Source organism: Ictalurus furcatus, chromosome 16, assembly GCF_023375685.1.
Source record: "Ictalurus furcatus strain D&B chromosome 16, Billie_1.0, whole genome shotgun sequence".
Lineage (NCBI taxonomy): Eukaryota > Metazoa > Chordata > Actinopteri > Siluriformes > Ictaluridae > Ictalurus > Ictalurus furcatus.
Window position 1 is genome coordinate 26,250,052 of NC_071270.1, and position 27,500 is coordinate 26,277,551.

Here is a 27,500-nt window from a genome sequence, read left to right on the forward strand (position 1 = left end):
GACAGAAAACTTCAACGTCAGCAATTTTTTACAGCAGTTTATACTGATTAAAAAATTCGAGTCCCTGTGAATGAGCTGTTACTATAGAAACGGTAAAGGTATCAGAATGAGCGTGTTAATGTAAACCTGCACTGCTGTCAGAGCTTCTATTATAGAAAACTAATCAACACTTTCTGTCTAATCAGATTCACATCCTTTCATGTTCATGTGTGTGTGTATGTGTGTGTGTGTGTGTGTAGTGTGTGTTATAAGGTGAGGATTTGGGCATGTGCCGTCTGGCCCTTTGCCTGGTAAAGGAAGTTGGAGCCAAGGTGACATTCAGCAGATGGCAGCGTCAGTGTGGTGCACACACACACACACATACAGTCACACACACATACACACACACACACTCACAGCAGACGACGGCGACCGCAAGGGGACGAGGAGAGGGACGGTGACACTCATCTGTGGATCAGTGTCTGTTTTTAATTTTGAGGCAGATGGACGGTGCTGATGGAGCATGTGGGAGTGAGGTGATCGAGGTGAACCATCGACATGTTTAGCTTTCGGAAAATACGAACAATGAATAGATGTTTGAAAAGAGCTCTGCCATTGTAATGTTCTTCTGTCTCTCTCCCTCTCCCTCTCTCTCTCTCACACACACACACACACACACACACACACACCTGTCAACTAGCCTCTATGTTGTCTGGTTGCTGAGTAAACCTGAGTAATGAACATCTGTTGTCGTTAATGGATGACAGCAAGGTGAAAAAGATCAGATCCTATCGTGTCTCTATCTCTCGTCTCTCTCTCTCTCTCTCTCTCTCTCTCTCTCTGTTGCATATTAATAAACGAGAAATAAACGAGTGTCAATTTATTCTGTAAAGCACCTCACACTTTTGCCGCTGTGGTAAATAAATACAAGTGAACTTTCAGAACTGAATCCAACGTAGTGAAACCGTCAGGCTTAAAGAAATCAATCCGGTTTTTTGTTTTGTTTTGTTTTTTTAAACATGTTTCAAACTCACGTCAATAATCATCGATCTTCCCAGACATGTCTGTGTTTTAATGTTTTCTTCTTTAGTTTGGCACTGAAGCCTCAAGCCTCACTCACAGCCATAAATATTTCCATAAATACGAGGAGAAAGTTTCATACGCTTGCTTCATCAACTCATCAACTTATACTACAACACTGATGTGAATTCTGACCGTTAGCATGATTGTTTCTGTAGTATGACATGAAATGATCGCTTATTGTTATTATTTTTGCCCCGCCCACAATTTAGTGGAAGATTACTGACAAAGACCTTCATAACGCAGTCAAGCCTTGACATAGGCCTACTTAAATGCTACAGATATTTATGTACGATTATATCAGGCTTGTGCTTGTCAGTTACCTGCTGCATATATGTGTTATGAAGGGTTTATGAAGCTCGGTGGTGGTTGAAACACAGGGGCAGGTGGATAGCAGATATAAGAGTTACTGTAAAATCTATATGAAGAAGCGTAACAGGAAAGTGGATTACATCGGTGCTGTCTGCCCTCTTCTACATGTATGAGCTCACAGATGCCCATGATAGGATAATGTCTCTGTGACTGACGGGGAGACACAGTAAGCCCCTCCCACCCAGAGGCTGTGGCGTTGTTGAGATTCGAAGCATGACATTGACACCTACATTTACAACATGGTGAAGAGACAAATCCAAGAAAACTGTCGCGAACGATTCCTCAGAGAGCAGAGGAATGCGCGATATTTCACTTGCGTAACATTCAGGAATGTAAAACTGTCTTTTGTTGATTTTCTTTTCCGGATATTGTGGAGAGAATTTTGGGAGAAACTCTTTGGCTCGTACTCCTGAGCTGAGCTGTTTGTTCTGATTCACTGAAGCGATTGTTCTCGGTTTCTTTTCTCAGTGTTGAAATTCTGGTTACAGATACACACAGAGACAGAGACAGAGAGATGGAGAGATAGATTTGTTTGAGTATTTCTGTTAAGAGAAAAGAAAACGAACGAATGAATTAGACGGCTGCTGTGTTTGGACCTCCAACCTCTTCAGATGAATCGTATTCCCACTCGCGTTTTGAGTCGCGTCGGCCGCAGAGGGTTTCACTCTGGATGTGGGACCGCGAGATTTGGAGAAGGGTAGAGTAGAGCCGAACAGACGGGAAATCTTATTCTCATTCCCGGCATGGCTCTCAGATCAATCTGTCTTTCTTTCGCTCTTTGAAGTGATGGAGTGCGAGCTAGAGAGCGGTAGAGAATCCTGCGGGAGAGAGCAGGATGTGCTGAGGGAACAGATAAAGAAAGATGAAAGGAAAGAGAGAGAGAGAGAGAGGGAGAGAGAGAGAAGAAGAAGGAAAAATACAAGGTGAGGGCATCGGCATGATTTCTGCATCAGCAGATGAGGTTGACGGAGTGAGAGGAGACAGAGCCGAGGTCAAACAGCCGTGTGAGAAGAGAAGCGAGGAGGTTTCCGGGTTAAACCTGTCTGTCCTGAATAACCGGCAAGAGCTGACTTACTGTATTTACTCTGTGTGTGAGTGTGTGTGTGTGTGTGTGTGTGTGTGTGTGTTCGCACCAGTATGGAGAATTCTTTAGTCTGGGTTTAGACTTCATTAGTGGCTCATGACACAGACTCTGCTGCTGCATGAAGACATTAATAATGGCGTAGCCTCAAACAAAATGAAGTCGAGCTACTATAATAACACTTTACTTACGCTGTAGGTTTCCTATAGCTGCATGAAGAAGCATACCAGGAAAGTAGTACATCCACGTTGTCCGCCCTCTTCCACAAACATGAGCTCACAATACCCCTCAACAATAGCCCCTCCCACGCAAAAGCGGTGGCATTGTTGGAATTTATAGAAACTAACATAACGCTGAAAGTAAAATATCGCTGAACTTTATTACAAAAAATAAACAGTACTGACTCTGTACCGTGAAAATGTACTGCACGTTTTTAAAAAAAAAATGAAATATATAAATATTAATACATATGAACTATTTCTAAATATGAAAGTAAATAAAAGACACTCATCCAAAACTGAACCGAAAACGAACACTCCAAATAACAACTAAAAATAGAGACGTCCGAAATGAATCGAAAAACACTTCAAATAACACGACTGAATTAGTCAGTGATAGTTCTTATCGCGCCTCTAGAGGCCGCTCTCGTACTGTATAACGGCAGCGGACCCTTCTCGGCCACTCCGCGGCGGACACAACCGGGAAACGCTATTTGTGTGGATTTTTGGCGATAACCGATAGTTCTAGCGATCGGTTCAAACGGCAAAACCGATCAGTCGGTCGACCTCTAAAATAAACCCACACAATAGACACACACTGTCTGCACTTACACTTCGTCTTTGTTTGCGCTGGTTTTCATTCAGGTTATTTGCTTGAAACAAGAATTTTTTTTTAAACCAACACAATCTGGCAACCCTGTCATTATCGGTCATTAAGCAACACACCCAACTTTCAGACTCCTTTACAAACAGCTAGCATAGAAATAAATACACAAATAAATACACAAAGGAATTATTCAGACGTTTTGTTCCGGTAAAGTTTAGTGTTCATTCAGTGAAGAATAAATAACCTTTTTTTTTTATGACATTTCTGAAATATGTAGATATTAGAGTAACTATGCAGAACCCTTATGAAGACTAGTTCATCTAGTTTAATTTAACGTTAATTAAAAACGAATAGAGGTCATGACACTCACGCGCAAAAGAAAGAAATTCCTGGGACTTGTGAGAGAAAAGCTCAAGTAAAGAACACGTACTTAGGAACCATACTGAAGTCACATATTTGCAGCTCTGCGGTGTGTGTGTGTGTGTGTGTGTGTGTGTGTGTGTGTGTGTGTGTGTGTGTGTGTGTGTGTGTGTTTCGGTATTCAGGCGGTTTAAGTGTTATCACAGACCTGTAGCCTATATTTATACGATGTCTCATTTCACCACAGAATGCAGAGAGCCTTACACACACAGAACCACTGATCCAGTCTCTTCTTACACACACACACACACACACACCCCAGCCAGCCAGGTTCTTCACACACATCTCACAGCAGTCAGTATCTTCTTCAAGTGCCTTGGGTAGAATTGAGTCCAGATTTCGAGTGCCTCAGTGTGATAACTCATGATGAGGCAATAGAAAGTAACACAGCTTGTGTGTGTGTGTGTGTGTGGTATGAGAACCAGGGTCACACTGAAACATGCTATTCTTCACATTATCCTCTGCGCTGAAACGTTTCAGCGGTTAATCCTGAGCTTAACCCCGACCTCAGCCAGCGGTGAAGCTGCGTCATCACGCCACACATAACGTTTCAGTCTGAAATCAGCTGTGTGGAGCGAGAGGATGACGCAACACGCTCAAATGTATTCTTCTTTTGTACGGAAAAACGTGTGAAAAGGAAGACATTCTTACACGTTGATCTTACACAGCGATCCCGCCAGGCATTTCTGTGGAATTTGTGGACTGTATCTTTATGAAGGCGCAGCGCGTTCCCTAATTCAAACCAGGAAATGATTTCATTATAAACTGCAGTAATGGGTTGTGAACACGCTGAACTTTGATACACACACACACACACACACACACACACACACTCACATACACACACGTGTATAAATAACATGACAATAAAAATATAAATCAACTTCATTTGACAAAAATAACAACAGTGCAAATACCAAACCATGTCCTTTGTACTTCCTGTCTTTGTTGTTTTAGTAATGTGAGATAGATATATATACAGGTGCATCTCAAAAAAAATTGGAATATCATGGAAAAGTTCATTTATTCCCATAATTTCATTCAAAAAGTGGAATTTTCATATATTCCAGATTCATTAGACATAAAGTTAAATATTTCAAGCCTTGTTGTGTTTTAATCGCGATGATCACGGCTCACAGGAATCAAAAATCCGCTATCTCAGAATATTCTAGTAAAGAATTTATAATACAGAAATGTCGACCTGAGACGACTCTAATCATCGAATTAACCCGAGGCTTTAATCTCTCGGTCTGGTTCAGTACACACACACACTCACGGCGAAGACGGAAGTCAACGTTGCATTTCGTTTGGAAATCAAGGTTCCAGATTAACCTCATTTTTAAGTATATTAAGACTTTCATTGTAGGAAATCTTCATTTGGTCATTTCATGATGTTACATTCGAGGTGAAATATCCATCATAGACTCTGAACAGGAAATGAAGTAGAGGAGAAATGCTGGACCAAAGCAAGTCCTTATATCTTTCAGTTTCACTCTGTACATTGGGATGCAGGTTATATTAGTGCCAAAAGTCTGCAGGGCTTTCTCTCTCTCTCTCTCTCTCTCTCTCTCTCTCTCACACACACACACACACACATATACACACACACCTCTAAATAAAGTAATCACCCTTCTGTTCCTCCAGCTTGTTGTGTGTGACGCATGTGAGCATCGTGTTTGCACATAAATCACCCTGCGTAAGCGGTGAAACACAGACTATACGCTTCAGGCTGTGTGTGTGTGTGTGTGTGTGTGTGTGTGTGTGTGTGATTATATAAGGACTGGTCGTGTGATTCATTGCTGCTCCTGTAAGCGTGCATGTTGTGTTTTTGTGCTCCGTCATTGTAAAAGCGTTTTCCTGCATGTTTTTTTTCCCTGAATCCTAATGGATACGAGGAGCTGTGACCATGAAGAGGGAACGTAAACTGTGGAGGAAAGGTTCGGCGGTGACGCTGATTGGACCAAATGATTGGACACACACTGTGTGTGTGTGTGTGTGAGATGATTTGTAGAGATGTTACAATATGACGTTTTCTTTTCGCGATATCGCTACCGATACCGAAACCTCGAGTATCCGCCGATATCGTTTCCTTAAAATTATTATTATTTTTTTTTATTAAAAAACAAGTAATCTTTAAAACGACACTGGAACAAGCACTCGACTCAAACTCCTTCACACAAAAATCACGGACGCTGTATATATAATAAATAGAATGAAGTATAAAGTATAAACATAATCACATCAATCCTGACAAAACAATAAACACTCACGTCTCTTTATATGTAAACATTCGCAGTTCCAAAAAATACATTATTTCCCCAAATCTTTGCTGTTTGCTACAGGATCTGATATCTGATACCTTTTCTCCGATCCGATCCAGCGTTTATTTGCTGGTATTGTCCAGATACTGATACTGGCTCAGTCCCATCTCTAAACATGTGTTCATTACAGCTGTTTTTTGAAAGGCTGGTAACTCCAGGAACATTTACTACACACCTCTTTCTCTCTCTCTCTCACTCTCTCTCTCGCTCTCTCTCTCGCTCTCTCTCTCGCTCTCTCACTCTCTCTCCATGGATGTAGCTACTGTGGGGGCAAGTGCCACCCTAGCATGAAGCATAATGACCACTCTGGCCACCCCAGTAAGACATCATCATCATTATTAGTGTTAATACTACACTCATCATATTACTATTCATCATGCGATGTGAAATTGGAAAATTTCTACTTTTCTAAAACTTTTCTCTGAAACTCCTGACCACAACAAACTGGCGAGCGAACATCAGCTGAACTCTTAACATTATGATTATATTCATTGTTGAATGAATATGAGTTGTTGCTTAGCTGTGTGTCTTTGAGGTCTGGACAGGGATTTGATTCAGCCCATGTACAGATAGGTGGCGCCATTTTGAAGTGGTTTTCTGTAGACGTGGATCATCCTGCGTTTGACCAGGGATCGAAAACGCTCCTCAACTCAGAGCTTCGCCGAGTTCAGCAAGTGGCGTCAAATCAAAATGGCCGCTCACAGCATCAGCACTTCTTGCCTTTAAATGAGAGTGAAACTGTATATACTGTAAGTATTAACTTTAGATCCATCAACATACAGACATCCACTTGTTCAATCTATAACCCTGACTCTACAGTCTACTGTCTCGAGGAGGAACGTGTACGATCCCTCACTCATCACAGTTACTGTAGCTGACTGGCTTGTTGCTAACAAAAGACAAACATGGAGGCGTCCGTGTTTTTCGTTTTTCCACTTTGTAGCTCGAATACACAGAGAGGTGGAAAATGGAGCAATTCCGAGCTCAGACTTCCCGCTTCCCACCTTTGATGCAAGTCGGAGTATTCTGGCCCACCACAACAAAGGCCTGCCACCCCAGTATAGTCACAGAATCTAACCTGGCCACCCCAGAGTAAAAGGTCTGACAACATCCATGTCTCTCATGCAGTGTCCACACTTATGGACAGTCGATTGAAGTTATATATATATATATATTAGAAAAATAGAAGCTGTAAATCACCTCCAAATGACTTCAAAAAGTACAAAAGTTTTTGTACAAGTCTCCACCAAATGACTTTGATTAGGTTTTTTAAAATTATTTATTTATTTTTATAGATTTTGATTAAATATTTTCTTTTTACTATTTCACTTTTCATGTTTTATTTAAATGATATTTAGAGAAATTCAACATTTATACATCTTGCAGTTTTATGCAATTAAAATAATAAAAATCAACAGAAACTGGATGTACTTCTAAATAATTCATGCGTGAATGGGTTAATGGATTCGTGTGGGTCAATTTCTATACTCACACACACACACACACACACACACACACACACACACACACACACCAAAGCACTGCTGTAATCTGTATTTTTTTAATGAAGGCTTCTTGGTGTTCAGAGCATCTCTGTGACTCATTACTGACTTGTTCCTCACTTTTTATTGGAACATGATCTTTATCATAGTGTTTTCTTTTCCTCTCTCTGTCTCACACACACACACACACACACACACACACACACACACACACACGGCTGGTTCTAGACATTTAGAGGCCCTAGACAAAATTTATGTTGGAGGCCCCACACTCCCCTCCTCCCCTCCTCCTCTCCCTCCCACTATTTGGGATAACAAACTCTTTTGCCTACTCTATACAGTAAAATGAAAAAAACCCCAAAACAATACAACATTACATTGCCAACAAATAACTACAGATGAACACTTCCTGCACACCGCTTCAGTAAATGAACATCACTGCCTTTATCATTTTGTCCTAGCTGGGTCTGGACAGGATTTCCCCTCCTGCTGAACCAGTATAGACTATAGATAGAGTCATATTATGTACTGAAGGATGGACTCTGGAATCCCCTGCTGCTCATATATATATATATATATATATATGATATATATCTATGTTGAGTGATTTGTAATGAGTTATTAATCAACATTCATCTCTCAAAATATCAAATGATTTGAATGACGTCTTCAAGCTTATGAGATTTATTATTCTTAGTTAAAGCATTTACTTTACTTTTCATCTCCAATCTTACTTGAAGACACTTCTTAATTAGAAATGAATGAGGAATATTGTCTGAGCTTCTTACTGAGAGAAAGTATATCTAATCAGTATGTTTTGGGAAAGCCTCCCGGTCAGAGCTACAGCTCGACCATTATCCAACCTTGAGGAGCTGTGTGTGTGTGTGTGTGTGTGTGTGTGTGTGTGTGTGTGAGAGAGAGAGAGCGAGAGAGAGACGAGACAACTCAAAGCCTAAAAGCTCGGCTTGATGACCTCAGTGGGTCACGGTGAGCCTAATCCAGGATGTGAAGGACGTCCAGATAATCGATGGAGATATTCTTCTGACGCACAGCCATATGTGGAAATGTTCTACACTTATGCATCTATGCCTTAACCAGTCAGACTTGATGATTGTGTGAGCGTATAAATGTTGATGTAACGAGTGTGTACGCAGAGCAGCCATACAGTATTGCAGTGCAGTACCTTAAATATGCGCTATATACACCGATCAACTGCTCGTGGAAGTGAAAGAGAAGAACTACTAAGCAGAAAGAATCATTCATGTCTTGTATGTATTGTATGCGTCGTACGCGTGAATTCAAAGCGCCGTGAGTCTCGACGCGTCGACGCCGCTCGCGCTCTTTTGAACTCAGAATAAACCAGCAGCTGATCTATCGCGAAATGACTCTGATGGACAGAACACACCTGCATCACGAGCTGCACTTTCCGTGTGTGCGTGTTCAGCCCTTCGCTCAGCAGCCCCTGAAGGATGGGTTTATTTCGGCGCCATCTTATGTCATGGAATTAAAGTCAATCAGTCAGCCGAATAGAAGTCGAATTTTAGCATTTTGTTCATCGTACCCTATCTCCTCATACATTCAGAGGCTGGGACCCACTTTAAAACTGTGATATTAATTGTTTTCACTGCAGGTGAGGGACAATTCGTCTATATCTAATGGACAGAGCCGAGTCTTTTGCTGCCCGTCTTGATTGGTGGCGTATAGGGATCGTACTTACTTACTGTTATGGAAGCCCCGCCTCCAAGCCCGAGGCCCTAAGCAATTGCCTACTCTGCCTATAGGTAGCGCTGGCCCTGCACACACACACACACACACACACACACACACATTCTCAGCTCCATTAATAAGACCTCGCTGCAGGAAAAGACGAAATGAACTTCCATCAATCTGCTGCTCAAGGCGGAGAGAAACAGCGTGTGTGTGTGTGTGTGTGCCGTATTAAAACTCCTGCATCAGAAATCTCCCAGACTCATTAAAGTTCCCAGTGGACAGGATTATCCTCGCTGACGTTCCCTCAGACCAGCCCGATCTCCTCCGTTATCCACAGGATCTCTCCTGAGTCTGGAGGTTTAAACAGAGTCTCTCCGGCTGTGTGCTCTGATCCAGTAACGGCCCGAGAGATGTTCCAGCTCCATACGAAACCTTTACTCGCCTCTCAGACCCGGACTTACTAAAATCCCAAATTAAGAGGTCTCATTGTGTTTAGAAACGGTCTCCAGATGATGTCATAGTCTCATTTGCATATTCATCGGTACGTTGTAATTATTATTTGCATTTCAGAATGTATTTTTCTGAAGAAACTCCAAAAAATAGAATAGAATTTTTTATCAGAATAGAAATTGGGAATAATATTAACCAATGATGGGTTGTTAGAAACAATGGTGATCAGTGATTGGTCATTGGGAACAATAGTGATCTGTGATTGGTTTTTAGAAACAACGGTGAGCAGTGATTGGTCATTGGGAACAATAGTGATAAGGAATTGGTCATAAGGATTGGTATGAGGACAGGGATTGGCTTTTGGCTTTCCACATGACTGGTGAGTCGAGTGAACCTACTCACTCAGCAGCAATCAGTGCGTTTACACGGACAACGATAATCCGGTATGAACCCGATTAAGACGATACTCTGATTAAGAAACTAGCATGTAAACAGAGATTATCGATGACCTTAATCCGATTAAAGTCACACTCAAAGTAATCACTAATGGAACTAAGGCGTGTGGAGTACTCCTGTTTTAGTCGCGTTTTGGACGTGCGTTACAGACATGTACACGCCTTAATCACACTGTTAACGTCGTGTGAGAGTTTTCACCGCATTGTGAGACAGGACACGATCACACACGGCAGCGCTCGACCGTTTTACGGCAAACAAGAGAGCACGGCTGCGTCCCAAACCGCGTACTCACGTGCTATATAGTAGGAGAAATACATGCATCTTGGCTACTATATAGATGGTAAATACACGTATTTGGGACGCAGCCCACGGCTTCAAGCAGTCGTCTATTAGCACGTACAGCATGAGAAATAATTAACTGCACTTGAAGCTTTCATAAAATTAAAAATAAAATCACCCAAAACTGTATACGGTCCCATAACGAAGACCAACTGTACGTCGATACGTGAAATTCTGTAGGGATGATGGACGGCGTGGCGCGGTGACGTAATGACCTGTGGTGTTAATCGCTCTACGTTCTAGAACACGTAACACCTGAACATGACAGGAGTATTCTAAAGCGACTCATGTGAACACCTTAATCAGAATATCGTCTTATTCAGAATAAGGTCCATGATTAGATTACTGCTGTGCGTGTAAACGTAGTCAGTGATGTGAGCTGGAGAACCGTATGAAGTGCAGGACAGTCACTAATGTCTTCTTGAAACGCCTAGGTTCTGTAATTAAAAACAACGAGCATGTCGAAGATCTCAGTGAAGAATAACTTTACTGCAGCATGGCAGTGACAAACTTCATGAAGCACTCCCGGTTCATCTGAGTCCAAGTCCAACTCCGAACAACATCAGCACAGACATTTATACTGCAGTTCAAACCAGGTGTTCTGCACGTAATGGAGCTTCACTGTAAACGCACATTAAGGATCGCATTTGATGTGATTACTTTCCGTTCTCACAGAACTGGTGGTGTTACTGAGCTTATCCTAACACATCTCGAGGTGGAATCTATCTATCAGTCTATCAGTCTATCAGTCTATCTATCTATCTATCTATCTATCATGCGTGTGACTGTCTTTTCCTGTCCTTTGCTTGATCTATCCATCTCTTCCCTTGCCCCTCTGTCTAATTATTTTTATCCTTCAACGTTCCCTATCCTTCTCTTCATTTCTTCCCCTGTAATCTATCTCTCTCTCTCACACACACTCTCTCTCTCTCTCTCTTATCTCTACCTCCATCATCCTTACTCTCATCACTATCCTTCTGTCTCTCTCCACCTCTGTCTCTCCTTGTCTTCTCTATATATTCATCTCTTTCTCCCTGTTCTTTCTTTCTATCTCTCCATCTTTCTCTCCCTGTCCATTCATCTATCAATTTCTCTTTATCCTTCAGTTTCTCTCCATCTCTCTCCCGGTCCTTCTTTCTATCTCTCCATCTTTCCCTCCCTGTCTTCACCTTTTTTATTCCATTCTTTTCTGCTCGTCAGTCTTCCAGTCCTTCTTTTTCATCTTTTGCACTCTCTCTCTCTCTCTCTCTCTCTCTCTCTGACACCTGCCCCCCCCCCCCCCTTTCCTCCATTTGGTGACAGTCCTACAGTGTGACCCACTGTCCTTTAGGAAAACAGTGTGAAGCAGGTGAGCAGACAATGAAGAGAGAGAGAGAGAGAGAGAGAGAGAGAGAGAATGCACTGGTGTGATTGACAGACAGTGAGAGGGAGAAGAAGAGAGAGAGAGAGAGAGAGCAGGCAGAGAGCAAGAATAATGTGTGTGTGTGTGTGTGTGTGTGTGTGTGTGTGTGTGTGTGGTTGCTGTGTTTAAACAGAATGAGCTTGGCTGCCCAATCACCAACACACACACACACACACACACACACACACAGACACACAGAGGAGACGTGTAGAAAGAGACAGCACCTGGCACAGCAAGGCGCTCCTAATGAGAGAGGACAGAGGAAGGAGACACGCACACACACACACACACACACACACACACACACACACACGTATATATAACCATGTATCTGTCTATCTTTCCACCTATCTGTCTGTCTATCTGATTAATACACATCAGTTTTATCTTCATAGCAGTAATGTATGAATATAGTCCTTCTCTCTCTCTCTCTCTCTCTGTCCCTATCTCTCTCTCTCTCTCTCTCTCTCTCTGTCTCTCTCTCTCTCTCTCTCTCTCTCTCTCTCACCAACGACCCACACACTAATTATCTGAGCATGTCTCGGTGCATCACGTCCCGTCTACGCTCTGACACGCACTTCAGGTGATTTGTCACGTCTCTCTTTTTCCTCTCTCCCTCTATTCCCCCAGCTTCTCTTTTCATCTTCCATCATTCTGATGAGAATTTTAATTTATTTTATCCCCTAATGTTCTCACACAGCAGGGCTGACTCAGCGCCACGCAAAATTCCCCCCGAGGGAAGCCGACATGACTAACACAGCTACGACCGCAACCGTAAACTTCCCCAGAACGCCGTCTCATAGACCATTACACATATCTGTTTCTATACGACTAAAATGATCACGTGATCGTCTGTGACTATAGGCTGTTAGGAGGAGGACGAGGAGGACGAGGACGAGGACGAGGAGGAGGAGGACGAGGAGGACGAGGACGAGGACGAGGAGTAGGACATGGGGGGTTTGCTCTGTTCAATAACTATCGAGCATATAAGAACAGAAAAATTCAATGATCTTATCTTTCTCTCTATCTTTCCACATCCATCCTTCTATCTCTCTCTATATGTCCAACTTTCTGTCTGTCTCTGTCCATCTGTCCCTATCCATCTCTCAATATGTCCATCCATCTATGTCTACCCATCTGTCTCTCTGTATATCTATCTATCCATCCATCTGAACGTCTTAGTCTGTTTCTCTCTGCCCATCTGTCCCTGTCCCTGTCCATCTAAGTCTCCATGTATGTGTCCGTCTGTCTCCGTTTCTCTCTCTCCATCTGTCCAGCTATCTGTCTATCTATCTATCTATCCATCTATATATCCATCTGTCAGTCTCTTTATCTATCTCTCTATCTATCTACGAATGGCATGGGGGCGTTCCCAAATTTGCATATTAATTGATATCAAATTCAATCTCAATTTCAGTAAAAATAAAAATCCCACGCAATTTTGAAATTAGAAAGTTAAATCAGCTATTAGGGAAAATGATTTACATCCAAACTAATCCCAAATGAGCACAGTTACCATAAAGAGGAATACTCTCTCCACCTGAAATAGAAAGCAGACCGGAGGTGCAGACGTCTTCAGTTCAGACACCGGGAGGAACTCGGAGGCGGTGACGACAGACGAGTGCACTGATTGGCCGAGACATTCGGAGGTCACGGTCCATTCGTGTAGGAAGAAAAAGGTCCAGTAAAATTTTTTATATATTTTTTAAAAACATCGTTTACTTTGATGCTTAAAAAGAAAAACTTCTGATCCGATAAATCAGTTACACATGAAACCTAGAAGCTGACAAAAAAATAACTGCATAGAAATTTCGGTAGATTTGAATTATATACACGTGAGATTAAATAAAATCGCTTTTTTCCCTGTGGTGCTTTTATTAAATGAGCATTTTTGCCAGTTTTGTTCTATGTTGTGAAATTACTAGGAGGAAAACTTCCTTTTAAAACATACAATTCAAAATGACGGGTTATAGATTTCAGATTTTTTTTTACAATTTTAAAAAAAATCTGAATCCAAAATACACATCTCAAACACTCAAATCTCAAAAATACAGATTTTACGTGAATTAGGCCAAAGCTGAAGTGTCCGGGATTCCCGGGGTAAAAAGTTTTATTTACAGGGATGTTAAACTCTCCACGCCCCTTAAGTAACATTCTAGTTAGTGAGGCTCCGCCTGCTTCCACAAAAATACTACATCTGTTCACAGCAAATACTCAACGCCACCAAAACAAACAAACAAACAAACAAACAAACAAATAAATCAATCAGCTGCAGCAGGTTTAAACAAAATGAATGTACTGACATCCTGCACCCTGTTCTCATGAGGTCAAAATGTGTGTGTGTGTGTGTGTGTGTGTGTGTGTGTGTGTGTAGGTAGATCCCTCTCGTTTGTGAACAACACATCACTCACACATCTCTCTCTCATGTAAGCATGACCATGTCTCTCTCTCTCTCTCTCTCACACACACACACACACACACACACACACGCAAACAGTGCATGTGTGTGTCGGAGACAGATATAGAGTGAGAGATGGGAATGGTGGGAGAGTGAGAATGCACTGATGTGTCACAGTCAGTGATGTGTGTGTGTGTGTGTGTGAGAGAGAGAGAGAGTGTGTGTGTGTGTGTGGTGTGTGTGTGAATGAATTCTGATTCCAAGATGAATCACTTGCATTCCATACTCAGATGACAATGTGCTAATGAGTGCAGATGTGCATATATGTGTGTGTGTGTGTGTGTGTGTGTGTGTGTGTGTGTGTGTGTGTGTGCACATTGCTGGCAATTTGCAATTCAGATACTCACAAATGATGTGAAATACATGTGATGTTATTTTATTTGAGTAAAATTTAAAAATAAATAAATGCTGTGTGTGTGTGTGTGTGTGTGTGTGTGTGTGTGTGTATAAAGAAGTTTAAATGCAAACAGTATTTTATTATCAGGGATTAGAAACGTTACCGGGAATAAAAACTACAAAAACCGACTCGGTTTCTCATTGAACGTAATCGAAAACATGAAGAAAATCCCTCTACATTGTTCCAGATTGAACACATTAGTCTTAAAAAAAAAAAAAGTTTAATAACATTATGATTCATTTCATTATGACTTCAAGAAATAAACATTTTCTCAATAGTTTGAGCTTTCCTCTGAAAAGCCTGTTACCCAGATTATACACGGAAAGTAAAATTATTCATGAGAGAAAAAAAAAAGCTGTTTTAATTTCAAAACTGAAATTGCTAAATTGTCCTTCACGCCCGTGTGCCGTTAGCATGGCCGCTAGTTAAACACGTGAGGTGCGTTTAATGAATGCTAAGCTAAAAAAAACCCTGTTACTTACAGTATTTAAGAGCAAAATGTGGCTAAAGAGCATCCGTGAGCTCTCTGAGTCAGGAGCACGTCAAGGACATTCTAATGATCGGCTTAAAAATGTATTTTTACTAAATTAATAAATCTATTTATTATTTACGTTCCATCTATCATTTCTTGAAGATCGTGATGAAGAAGAAAAGTTGAACTTTTATATTATTTAGTGTGTATTTTCTACACACGTGATGGGATGATATTGACTGATGAGGTCACTTTAACAGTACAACACTGGTACACAAATTACACGTGCCAGTTGTGTGATGAAATTTGGTGTGTTTGCTAATTCTGTGCTACAACATTAATTAGCGAAATCCCCCCCCCCCCCCCCCCCGGGGACATTTCTTATGCTTAGATTCAATTTTGAAAAATAATCAAAACCTAGACTTGCGAGGGCTGAATGGCACAGCCGTCATGAACCAGGCTCGTTTGTCTTACCAGCGTGAGGCACGTGACGAGCCGAGACATGCAAATGAGTCTCGTTATTCTCAAACAACGAGGGAGGAAGTGAAAGAAACGCCATCTGTTCCAAATCTGCCACTCGGGGGGGAAAAAATCAAAGCAAAAAACAGAAACAAACCAATTACCACACTGAGCTGTTTGGATTTGCAAAATAATTACACCGAGATGTTGCATCTGCAGGTGTGATCTAACGCCCGCATCACAAACTACACAGCTTACACCCTGCACCTGATTCCGTGTGGGTCTGTAATATAGAAAACAAACCACTTACACATTACAGAACTCAATATGTACAAGAGACCGGAGAAAAAATATCTTTATGTTCGTATTTAACCGACGGAGCTGCCTTTCAGGGCCGGCCTTTCTAACATTTCCCAGTCAGTAAACGTCAACGAATGTATCGAACTTTTTCATTCCGCAGCCTGCTCGTACGAAGAGCGAGCGAGGGAAAAAAGCAGAACGTGAACAGAAAATAAACGAATAGAAGCGAGAAGAGAATAACGGAGGTACGGCGTGAGACGCCAGCTTAAGCTTCTTCGCGGAGATTATGTGAGAAGGATGTAAGCTCGTTAAGGTGTAATTGACCCATTTGTATATGAACAAACGTCTCGTCCCGCCCGCTCCTGAAACGTGGCGTGTCTATAGATTTTCGGTTTATTATCCGTGACCACGCCCACTTTTACTCGGAGGGTGGGGTAATTAGAAATCTTGAGCTGAGTGAGGTTTTTTTTTTTTTTTTTTTTTTTTTTTTACTTAAGCACCTCTGAAAGCCATTAAAATGTGAAGTCGTGCAGTGCAGGAAAGGAAGATTAAAAGATTAAAAAGGAAAATATCCCCCCCTCCCCCCCCCCCTCCCCCGCTAAAAATCTGTCTCGTCTCTAAGCTAATTCAATATTCCATAATAAAATCCCGTAAATAGCATCTAGACCCACATACACTTACCTTTAAACCCCCTCCTCCCCCACCCCCACCCCCACCCCCAAAAAAAAACAAATCAGGGATAGAAAATGCAGACTGAAGATTTGTTTGTTTACATTTCCGTGGCATGGATTATTTTCCTATAACCACACAGTGTTACATTTTTGCGTGTGTGTGTGTGTGTGTGTGTGTGTGTGTGTGTGTTTACATCCAGACCATCATTTTCAGTCCACGTATCAGACAGCGACCCTGGACTTACTGCTCCTCTCTCACGCCGATGTCTCACACAAGATACTTTAAACTGAGCGCAACTGAGACATGGTTATGTGGGTATTAAATCCTCGTTAAGCACGCTTAACTCATGTAAATGTACCTGGTTTCCTCGCTGTATTCAATCGTGCCACTGAAAGGCTCGCTGCGTGGTCTGCTTGTGCTGACTCTGCTGCTCCGGGGGAAATAAATAAACCGATGAATAATTCAGGATCGATGCAGAAGCACCTCGGGCTCTGCTAAACGATCGTACTTTAGCATGTATACGCATAACGTCTGCCAAAGCAAAGTGAGCAAAAGCTTTAAAAAATGGCCTTTTATGTGCATCACTTATCTCACTCATAACACACTTTACTGACTCCGGTTTCGCATCATCGCTTTTCAGTAGATCTTTTCCTACTCAGGGTGCCAAGATTTATAGCACAACTATGGAAAGCAGCGCTGCAGGTCGCGTGTTAAATAAACGTGACGCTAATATCGGATTCAGAATGTCTTGACATGGCGGCCATTTTGGATGGCGTTCTCACAGGGAGAGCTGTTTAACTGTAATTAACAGCGAGGCGCCTTTGTAGACAGACGCGGTGAGAAGTGGCATTTTTTTCTGGGATGGCGCTCTGGAGTAGAAGTATTGGCACCTTTCATGAAAATTAATTTCCAAAATAAGCGCACAGTACAGTAAGTGATGTAAGGCTATGTCAGGTAGTTTTCAAACATTATGTTTTCTTTAGTGCAGTTATTTCCTGCAAAGCTCTACTGTCGCCTCCAAAACTATTGGCACCCTTCCAAAAAATAACGGGCAGAAACTGAGCGTAGACGATCATCACACATCACATGCGCAATTTCCTTGTAAGAGGTTAGAGAACATAGTTACTTCTTCTCCAACATAAAATCATTTTCTTAAGAACTATAAACAAACCAATAAATAAATAAATAAATAGATAGATATTAGTAGTAATGGTAAAAGTATTTTCCCCCATATACCAGTATTTTCCTTCAAAAAAGTGCAAAATTTTACGACAACCCTAAAGATATTAATGCAAGCAAATTTTCATCATTAAAAAAAGGTTCATTTAAATGTAATATTAATAAATTAACGAGTCATATTTAAATATTTAACTCTATTTGTCGCGTTACATTATATTCATCACCCTCAACACAAAAGAAAGATGGTTGTTAACCTGCACAGGATCAGAGTTTTTATTATTATTATTATTATTATTATTATTTTAAATACACGAACACGCTATCGGTCAATTCTCTCCTGATAATAACGGCAGGGTTGCTGATTCACGGTGTGTCGGAAACTTGTGTGCATGCAAATGCTCTTTTTGCTCACTTAAATAGTGGGGTGTCAATAATTTCGGCGCTGACGGTAAACACAGGCGAAAGGCGAGGCGGACTGGGAGGAGGTGAAAACAGACGGAGTGTGTGTTATAAATAATTCAACGGTGACAGTTTTGTCTGCACTGGAGTCAGAATGAAGCTCTGATGTTAAACTGCAGAACATCTGCTTTCATTTGCTGATGTTTATATCTACATCGTCCGAGGCATGAAGCCATCACGCGCTTCCTCACGTGTACGCATTATATATAACGCCACCTCGAGATCCGTGAGACACGAACATCTCCAGACGCTCGCTATTTACGTCTGTTCATTTGTCAGACGCTTTTATTTGACGTGCTTTCTCTCGAGTGATTTCACGGAGCTCACACAGCTCAAGCCTCGAGGTTTCCGTGGTGACGCTTTGTCAGACGTCTTAACCTCCAGGTTCAGGTCAGATGATTGCGTTTTGATGGATAAGTAATAAATAACTGGGTTGGTTTGATGAAGTTACTCTTACCACCCTGAAGATTACTCTCCTATAGGAGTATGTCCTCGAGTGCTTTATTCCTCTTTCACCACAGACTTTTTATCCATTAACAGTTACATCTCATGTTGTAGAAACAACTCAGTTTGTGTTTTACTTCCGATCTGTTTTACAGAGCCCTTGAACTGGAGATTCCTTCCATGAGTGATAATAAACGTCCCCATTACTACGTCAGCAAATACACACGTTTTTTTAATCTGTTCATCATTAGACGAGCACGCGCCGAACAGGTCTCTGTGAGCGAGCTGCTACCTCAGAAGCGATAACGTGTTAGAAGGAGCGCGTTAATATAAACCTGCATTACCGCGCTGCTGTTATAGAACATTAATCAACACCTTCTGACCAATCACGATCCAGAATTCGACGGCGCCGTGGTGTAAGAACCGCCGAAATAATTCATCCAGAGACATTTTTCAGGGAATATACTGCAGTATCAAATATCGAAACACGCTTGATTTATGATGCAATCATCAGCGTTGAATTTTTTTTTTTTTTTTTTAAAAAGGCAAAGAAATTGAGACAGGAATCGTTTCTAGAACATGCATCTATTATACATTCAGTAATTATTCATACTTTGTGCTGCATATTGTGCTTTTTTTTTTTCTTTGTACAATTATAGATTAGGGTTCGCTCAGAATTTAAAGCAGCGGTGTTGTATAACCTCTGAGGATTTGGGGATTACAAGCATCATCGGTAACAACAGGCATCAAGATAAAAGTACACACACACACACACACACACACACACACACACAATTTCAGCCTGCCAATTCAGACGTGATTTTAGACCAGAGTTGGAGTGATGATATGCTAAATCTAAAACATTCCGTTAGCCATTTCATGTCAAGTCTTTCTAAAATTCATTTCGTAACTTTCTGCCGTTGTCTTGGTTACCATAAGCTGCATTTTGACTGTAGATAGTCAAATATTCATCCTAATTTGAGTTTAAAACTGGGGTCGTTTCTATACGTTTCTCTTATGATGTCTCTGGTTTTATAGCGTGGTGCTCAAGCTACATGAAAAACTAAACCCACAAATAAATGATAATCATCAAATCAGCAAATCCATCCAGAGACAGACTGGGAACCAGCAGGAGCTAGAACTCACCTAGATCTATTTTTAACCTTCAGTGAACGGTGTTGAGTGTTCTCTTTCCCTTCTCTCCACTTTCTTTCAGACCGACTCTCCTGCGTTTTAATTTAACTGTAACGGACTTATGAATTTATAATGTAAAGCTTTTAGGGGAACTCGAAACCGACCTCGGCCAGAATCACAGCTTTAGAACGACAGATTAAAATATTTACAAGAGATTGAAAACCAGAGCGAAAGCGAGAGAAAAGAAGAGAGGAATGGGAGCAGATCATCTCAGATCGCTAACTCACTAGCCGAGCGGAGTCTCCGTCGTAACTCAGCATAGCTGTGTCTCTGTATATCTGCATTGCATTCTGGGACACCGAGTCCAGAATGCTCCGATACTTCTATACCGGATATCTCATTACTAGGATTAATATGAGTGTTTGAGGTCGCTGAATTTTGTTCCGATGAAACGCCATGGTAACTGCGCTAGCATTAACGGTAACATCATTATTCTTGACATCAGCACGAGCCACATCCACGGACGTCTTACAGGAGTGATGAAAATACAACACCGACCAACAAATTAGCACCGGAATCAATATAAACATATTTAAAATGCGTTTCAGGTTGAAGATTAACTTTACATTTCATCTACTCTTTTCAAATAATAATGTTGTAGGTTTAAAATTGTATACATTAGATAGCTGCACCAACTGTGTTGGGCTAGCACGCTACAACGGTAATCACCTAATTTATAGTTTAAAACACTGCGTAAAAACAATTTCAGTGAGTATACGAGTGGAACAAAGGTACGGATTACTCAATCTTTTTCATCTCGATCATCATGAAGACTAATTTCCAAACAGTTCTATTCACCGGAGAATGCCGTGCTACACTGGATGGTCCAGAATGACGGAGTTGTGGATGGTTCTGGACGGGCCACCCTGTTCCAACAAGACTGTGCCGTCATCAAGGAGGTGGTGGCGGAGTGATGGTTTGGGCTGGAATATTGGGACGTGATATGGTAGGCCCCTTTAGAGTTCCCTGACGCTGTCAAAATGACCTCTGCGAGATATGTGGAGGTACTAAACGACCATTTTCTGCCGTGGTATAAAAAGAAGAATCAAGCCTTTTCCATGCAGGACAACGCACCATCCCATGCTGCACAACCACCATTGACTCCTTGGTTGTTATGGAAATAAAAGGAGAAAAAAAGTCATGGTTTGGCCACCATCATGTCCTGACCTCAATCCTATCGAGCACCTGTGGAGTATCGTTAAAAGGAAGATCTATGAGGGTGGGCGGCCGTGTACCTCGAAACAGGAGCTCTGGGAGGCAATACTGGCATCCGCTAATGAAATCCAGGCAGAAACTATACATGGACTTACAAGTTCGGTGGATGAGAGAGCCGTTGACGTCATCTCAAAGAAGGGCTCATTTATTAATGTGTACCTTGAACTGTAAATAGGTTTTTTTGCTTTGTGTTTATTTTTTGAAAACTGATCTGTCCATGCGGCACATACGACAGGTTCCTGTTTGGAGCTCGTTATAACCCACTGAATGTTTTCAAACTGCGTTCTGCATAATTATTTGGAGCAACATATTTTGTGTTCTTTTCAAAATATCAATAAAGCTGTTCTCGTTATCAGTTCTTTTACTTGTCATAGCATCCACATCGTACTATCATAGTAACATCATAATCATAACGACTGTCCGGGGGAAAAAACGAAAATGGCACGTGAGTAATAATTTGGAACATGGTCTATTTGATGTAAAACCTCTCGGATGTGATATTTTGTCGCATTTCTGTGTTTAAATCGTGTTTAAATCAAAGCCTCAGCTTCCTGTATGTGTCTTATGCAAGTCATTTTTTAAATTACAATAAGCGCTCCTAGGTTTTGGACGTGAGAGCTGGACGTCTGCTGAGGCTGAGCGCTGTGACAGATTGCGGTGGTGATGAACAGATGAGAGATGTACAGTGACAGTAAAGCAGGACACAGTGACTGTGGACGTGTGTGTGTGTGGAGGTGTAGGTGTGACTGACCGTCACCATCTGTGAGGACGTAATTGTGCGTGTTGGTGTTCATATAAGACATCATCCGTGTAAAAATAAATTCCTCGCATTGAACCTGTTACAGCTAGATTTCAGTTTCTTTAATTTTACACCTTTGGAATTAAAAGTTCTATGCAGCAGGAGGGGCTTTGCAAACATGGGGCTTTTGTCTATTATGAGGTTTGCCCGAAGCAGGCTTTAGGAGATCAACTGGGGAAAAGTTGAAGCTTGAAGAAACATTGAAGTTTGACCAGCTAGAGGTTTTTGACTAACAGTGGTCTCTACTCAATGTGGGGCTTTACCCAATTTGGGCTTCTGCCCCACACAGGGCTTCGGACCAACGTGAGGCCCAACATGGAGTTTCTGCTGAACATGTGGCTTCTGCCCAACCTGTAGCTTCTACAGCATCCGTCCACTCAGGAGCTTTTTCCTCCCCAACATTCGGCTCAACATGGAGCTCCCACCCTACATGGGGTCTTATTTAAGCAGGGATTCTGGTTTCTTCCCAATACAAGGTTTCTGTTCAACATGACCTCATGCAACATGAGGCCTCACCCAACATTAGGATTCAGCTCAACATGGGGTCTCAACTAACAGGGGACTTCTGCCCAATATGGGGCATTGTTTCTGTCCAACATGAGGCCTTGCCCAAAATGGGGCCTCTTCCAACATTGGGATTCTGGTTTCTTCCCAAGAAGGTTTCTGTCCAGCATGGAACCTTGCCCATGACATGGCGTCTCACCCACTTGCCCAACATGAGGCCTCACCCAACACTGGGCCTTGACCAGCAAGAGGTCTTTTACTTGCAGAGATTTTACACAGATGCATCCCTGGCCAACATGGGGCCTCACCCAGAACTGGACTTCTGCCCAAGGCAGGGATTTTGCCCAACATGGCCTCATCCAACATGGGGCTTCTGCCCAACATGGGGCCGTTCCCCAATATAAGGATTCTGTCCAACATGGGTCAGGCCCAAAAACAGCTTCCCAACACACGGGGCCTCACCCAACAAGGGTTCTAAGACAACCTTGACCAAAACGAGGGTTTTTCTCCACACAAGGCTTGTTCCCACCCTAAGGCCTCACCCAGAATGGTGCCTCCCTATTAGGAGCTTTTGTCCAACACAGGGCTTTGTTACATTATTCGACCTAGTGACTCCTCTATACTGTAGGACACGATAGTGTAAACAATGAACAACTGCTCTTTTCCCCTCTTCCCCTAGTTTCTCTTTCCCCGTATGTCTCTGTGACTCTGTCTCGAGTGGGTCGGCTTCTAATTAAAGCCCCACACTGCTTATTATTCAGCCACTGCAGTGTGAGTGCAGAGCTTATTTATTCCGCAGCACACCCTCCTCACACGCTCCTCGCCGTACACCATCCAGCGTGAGCGCTCACGTACCCTCACACCTTTCTCTCATTCTCATTCTCACTTTCTGCTGCACTTCCTCTGGGTTCTGCTCCTGATTTTCACTTCCTAATATCACCCGGAGTTATGCGCAGATTTTATTTTACCCTCGCTCTGGATCAGTACTGACGGGGCGGAGTCACACGGGCAGAGAGGCACCGAGTTCACAGACAGATAGATAGATAGATAGATAGATAGAGAGAGAGAGAGAGAGAGAGAGAGAGAGAGAATAAAACAGAGCCGCTTTTAAAACAAGTTGAGGATGATAGAGAAAGACATACAGAAAGGAAACCTGAAAGAAAGGAAAATAGCAGATCCTAAGCAAGGACTTACCCACTGTGTGTGATGCTCTCATAGGAAAGTAATCAACAACAGAGGGATGTGATGAAGCAGAGTTGGAAGTTATTTTCCTATGATTAAGCATGTCCTGAAGAGTTTTATTCCTCTTATACCACAGCAATTTGCCAACATTTTTAAATTAACAATGAACACCACGTCATACTTTTTATCCATTATCATCCATAGTTACATTTACTTATCACTTACGTTATAGCAGCTATAAACAGTCATTCCTTCACTAGCTTGTCTTTTTGCTCTCGAAGTTAATAAGACAAAAAAAAACAAACAACAAAACAAAAAACGCAGCTCGTCATGTTACCGAGAAACCGCAAAGTGTACACGAGGTATAAAACACACTCATTATTTTTTATCTTCTACATTTCTCTCTCTCTCTCTCTCTCTCTCTCTGCTCCCCTGTTCAATTCATGACCATCCCATGTTTAATTCATATCCATTTTATTTCACCTGATTGATTCGATTCCCTCCTCTCATACATCTTCCTCAGTGCTATTAACTAAATCAGGTCAGGCTTTGACCTTCCACCATGTCTTCAAGGTCATCCTGCTTTTCCTCAGATGAAATGGAAGTCTATGAGCAGCTGTTGAACACCGTCAATATTCATACATTAAAAAAATCCATCGATAATAATGGCATTTAAAAACATGAGCAGGGCAGACTTGAGGAAAAAAAGAAAAGGGGTTTTTCCTCGCTCTCAGAGAGCGATATTGATTAGCCATTATTTTTTAATCACAAGATTATTTCAATATTATCGAGATATAAAGAGTATTTTCAATAAATGACTACATTGTCCTGAAACAGTTCAGTGTAAACTTAAAGAACGTTTACAGATATTTTAGGCCTGTGGGGTTTCTGCCCAAAACAGGGCCTCGCCTAACATGGGGCTTCTAACCAACATGGGACCTCACACAACCTGGGGCTTCTGCCCACCATGGGACCTCATTTAACATGGGGCTTCTGCCCAACATCGGGCTTCTGCCCACCATGGGACCTCACACAACCTGGGGCTTCTGCCCACCATGGGACCTCATTTAACATGGGGCTTCTGCCCAACATCGGGCTTCTGCCCACCATGGGACCTCACACAACCTGCGGCTTCTGCCCACCATGGGACCTCATTTAACATGGGGCTTCAAACCAACATGGGGCTTCAAACCAACATAGGACCTCACCCAACCTGGGGCTTCTGCCCACCATGGGACCTCATTTAACATGGGGCTTCAAACCAACATGGGACCTCACCCAACCTGGGGCTTCTGCCCACCATGGGACCTCATTTAACATGGGGCTTCAAACCAACATGGGGCTTCAAACCAACATGGGACCTCACCCAACCTGGGGCTTCTGCCCACCATGGGACCTCATTTAACATGGGGCTTCAAACCATCATGGGGCTTCAAACCAACATGGGACCTCACACAACCTGGGGCTTCTGCCCACCATGGGACCTCATTTAACATGGGGCTTCAAACCATCATGGGGCTTCAAACCAACATGGGACCTCACACAACCTGGGGCTTCTGCCTACCATGGGACCTCATTTAACATGGGGCTTCTGTCCAACATGGGGCTTCTGCCCACCATGGGACCTCATTTAACATGGGGCTTCTGCCCAACATGGGGCTCCTGCCCACCATGGGACCTCATTTAACATGGGGCTTCTGCCCAACATGAGGCTTCTGCCCAACATGGGACCTCATTTAACATGGGGCTTCTGCCCAGCATGGGACATCACCCAACCTGGGGCTTCTGCCCACCATGGGACCTCATTTAACATGGGGCTTCTGCCCAACATGGGGCTTCTGCCCAACATGGGACCTCATCTAACATGGGGCTTCTAACCAACATGGGACCTCACCCAACCTGGGGCTTCTGCCCACCATGGGACCTCACCAAACTTGGGGCTTCTGCCCAACATCGGGCTTCTGCCCACCATGGGACCTCACACAACCTGCGGCTTCTGCCCATCATGGGACCTCATTTAACATGGGGCTTCTGCCCAACATCGGGCTTCTGCCCACCATGGGACCTCACACAACCTGGGGCTTCTGCCCACCATGGGACCTCATTTAACATGGGTCTTCAAACCAACATGGGACCTCACCCAACCTGGGGCTTCTGCCCACCATGGGACCTCATTTAACATGGGGCTTCTGCCCAACATCGGGCTTCTGCCCACCATGGGACCTCACACAACCTGGGGCTTCTGCCCACCATGGGACCTCATTTAACATGGGGCTTCTGCCCAACATCGGGCTTCTGCCCACCATGGGACCTCACACAACCTGGGGCTTCTGCCCACCATGGGACCTCATTTAACATGGGGCTTCTGCCCAACATCGGGCTTCTGCCCACCATGGGACCTCACACAACCTGGGGCTTCTGCCCACCATGGGACCTCATTTAACATGGGGCTTCAAACCAACATGGGGCTTCAAACCAACATAGGACCTCACCCAACCTGGGGCTTCTGCCCACCATGGGACCTCATTTAACATGGGGCTTCAAACCAACATGGGACCTCACCCAACCTGGGGCTTCTGCCCACCATGGGACCTCATTTAACATGGGGCTTCTGCCCAACATGGGGCTTCAAACCAACATGGGACCTCACCCAACCTGGGGCTTCTGCCCACCATGGGACCTCATTTAACATGGGGCTTCTGCCCAACATCGGGCTTCTGCCCACCATGGGACCTCACACAACCTGCGGCTTCTGCCCACCATGGGACCTCATTTAACATGGGGCTTCAAACCAACATGGGACCTCACCCAACCTGGGGCTTCTGCCCACCATGGGACCTCATTTAACATGGGGCTTCAAACCAACATGGGGCTTCAAACCAACATGGGACCTCACCCAACCTGGGGCTTCTGCCCACCATGGGACCTCATTTAACATGGGGCTTCAAACCATCATGGGGCTTCAAACCAACATGGGACCTCACACAACCTGGGGCTTCTGCCTACCATGGGACCTCATTTAACATGGGGCTTCTGCCCAACATGGGGCTCCTGCCCACCATGGGACCTCATTTAACATGGGGCTTCTGCCCAACATGGGGCTTCTGCCCAACATGGGACCTCATTTAACATGGGGCTTCTGCCCAGCATGGGACATCACCCAACCTGGGGCTTCTGCCCACCATGGGACCTCATTTAACATGGGGCTTCTGCCCAACATGGGGCTTCTGCCCAACATGGGACCTCATCTAACATGGGGCTTCTAACCAACATGGGACCTCACCCAACCTGGGGCTTCTGCCCACCATGGGACCTCACCAAACTTGGGGCTTCTGCCCAACATGGAACCTCATTCGACATGGAGCTTTTGACCAACATGGGGCTTCTGCCCACCATGGGACCTCAAAAAAGGGTGCAACGGACCATAAAACTCACGGTTCTGATCATAATATGATTTTTGAGTCAATTTTTTTTTTTTTTGCAAAAGGTGGGGGGGGTTCAAATGTAACTTTGCTTCATTACTTAAAGAACACTTACAGCAAGGAACTTTTGCCTATGGTTTTAACAAAAACGGTGGAATTGAGTTCTGTATTGTGATTGGTCAGAGCGTGTTGATTTATATTAAATTAGGTTTATATTAACGGGCTCGTTCTGATACGTTCTCGTTTCTATGGTAACAGCTCGTTCACCGGGACTCCTACTGTGGATGCTCCACTGACAATAAACAGATTTAAAAACGCTTGGGATTTTTTGATACGGTGAAGTTTTATGCACCATTCATGAAAGGAGTCTCCGGTGTCAGAGCTTTGCAACAGTCAGAAAATGAAAA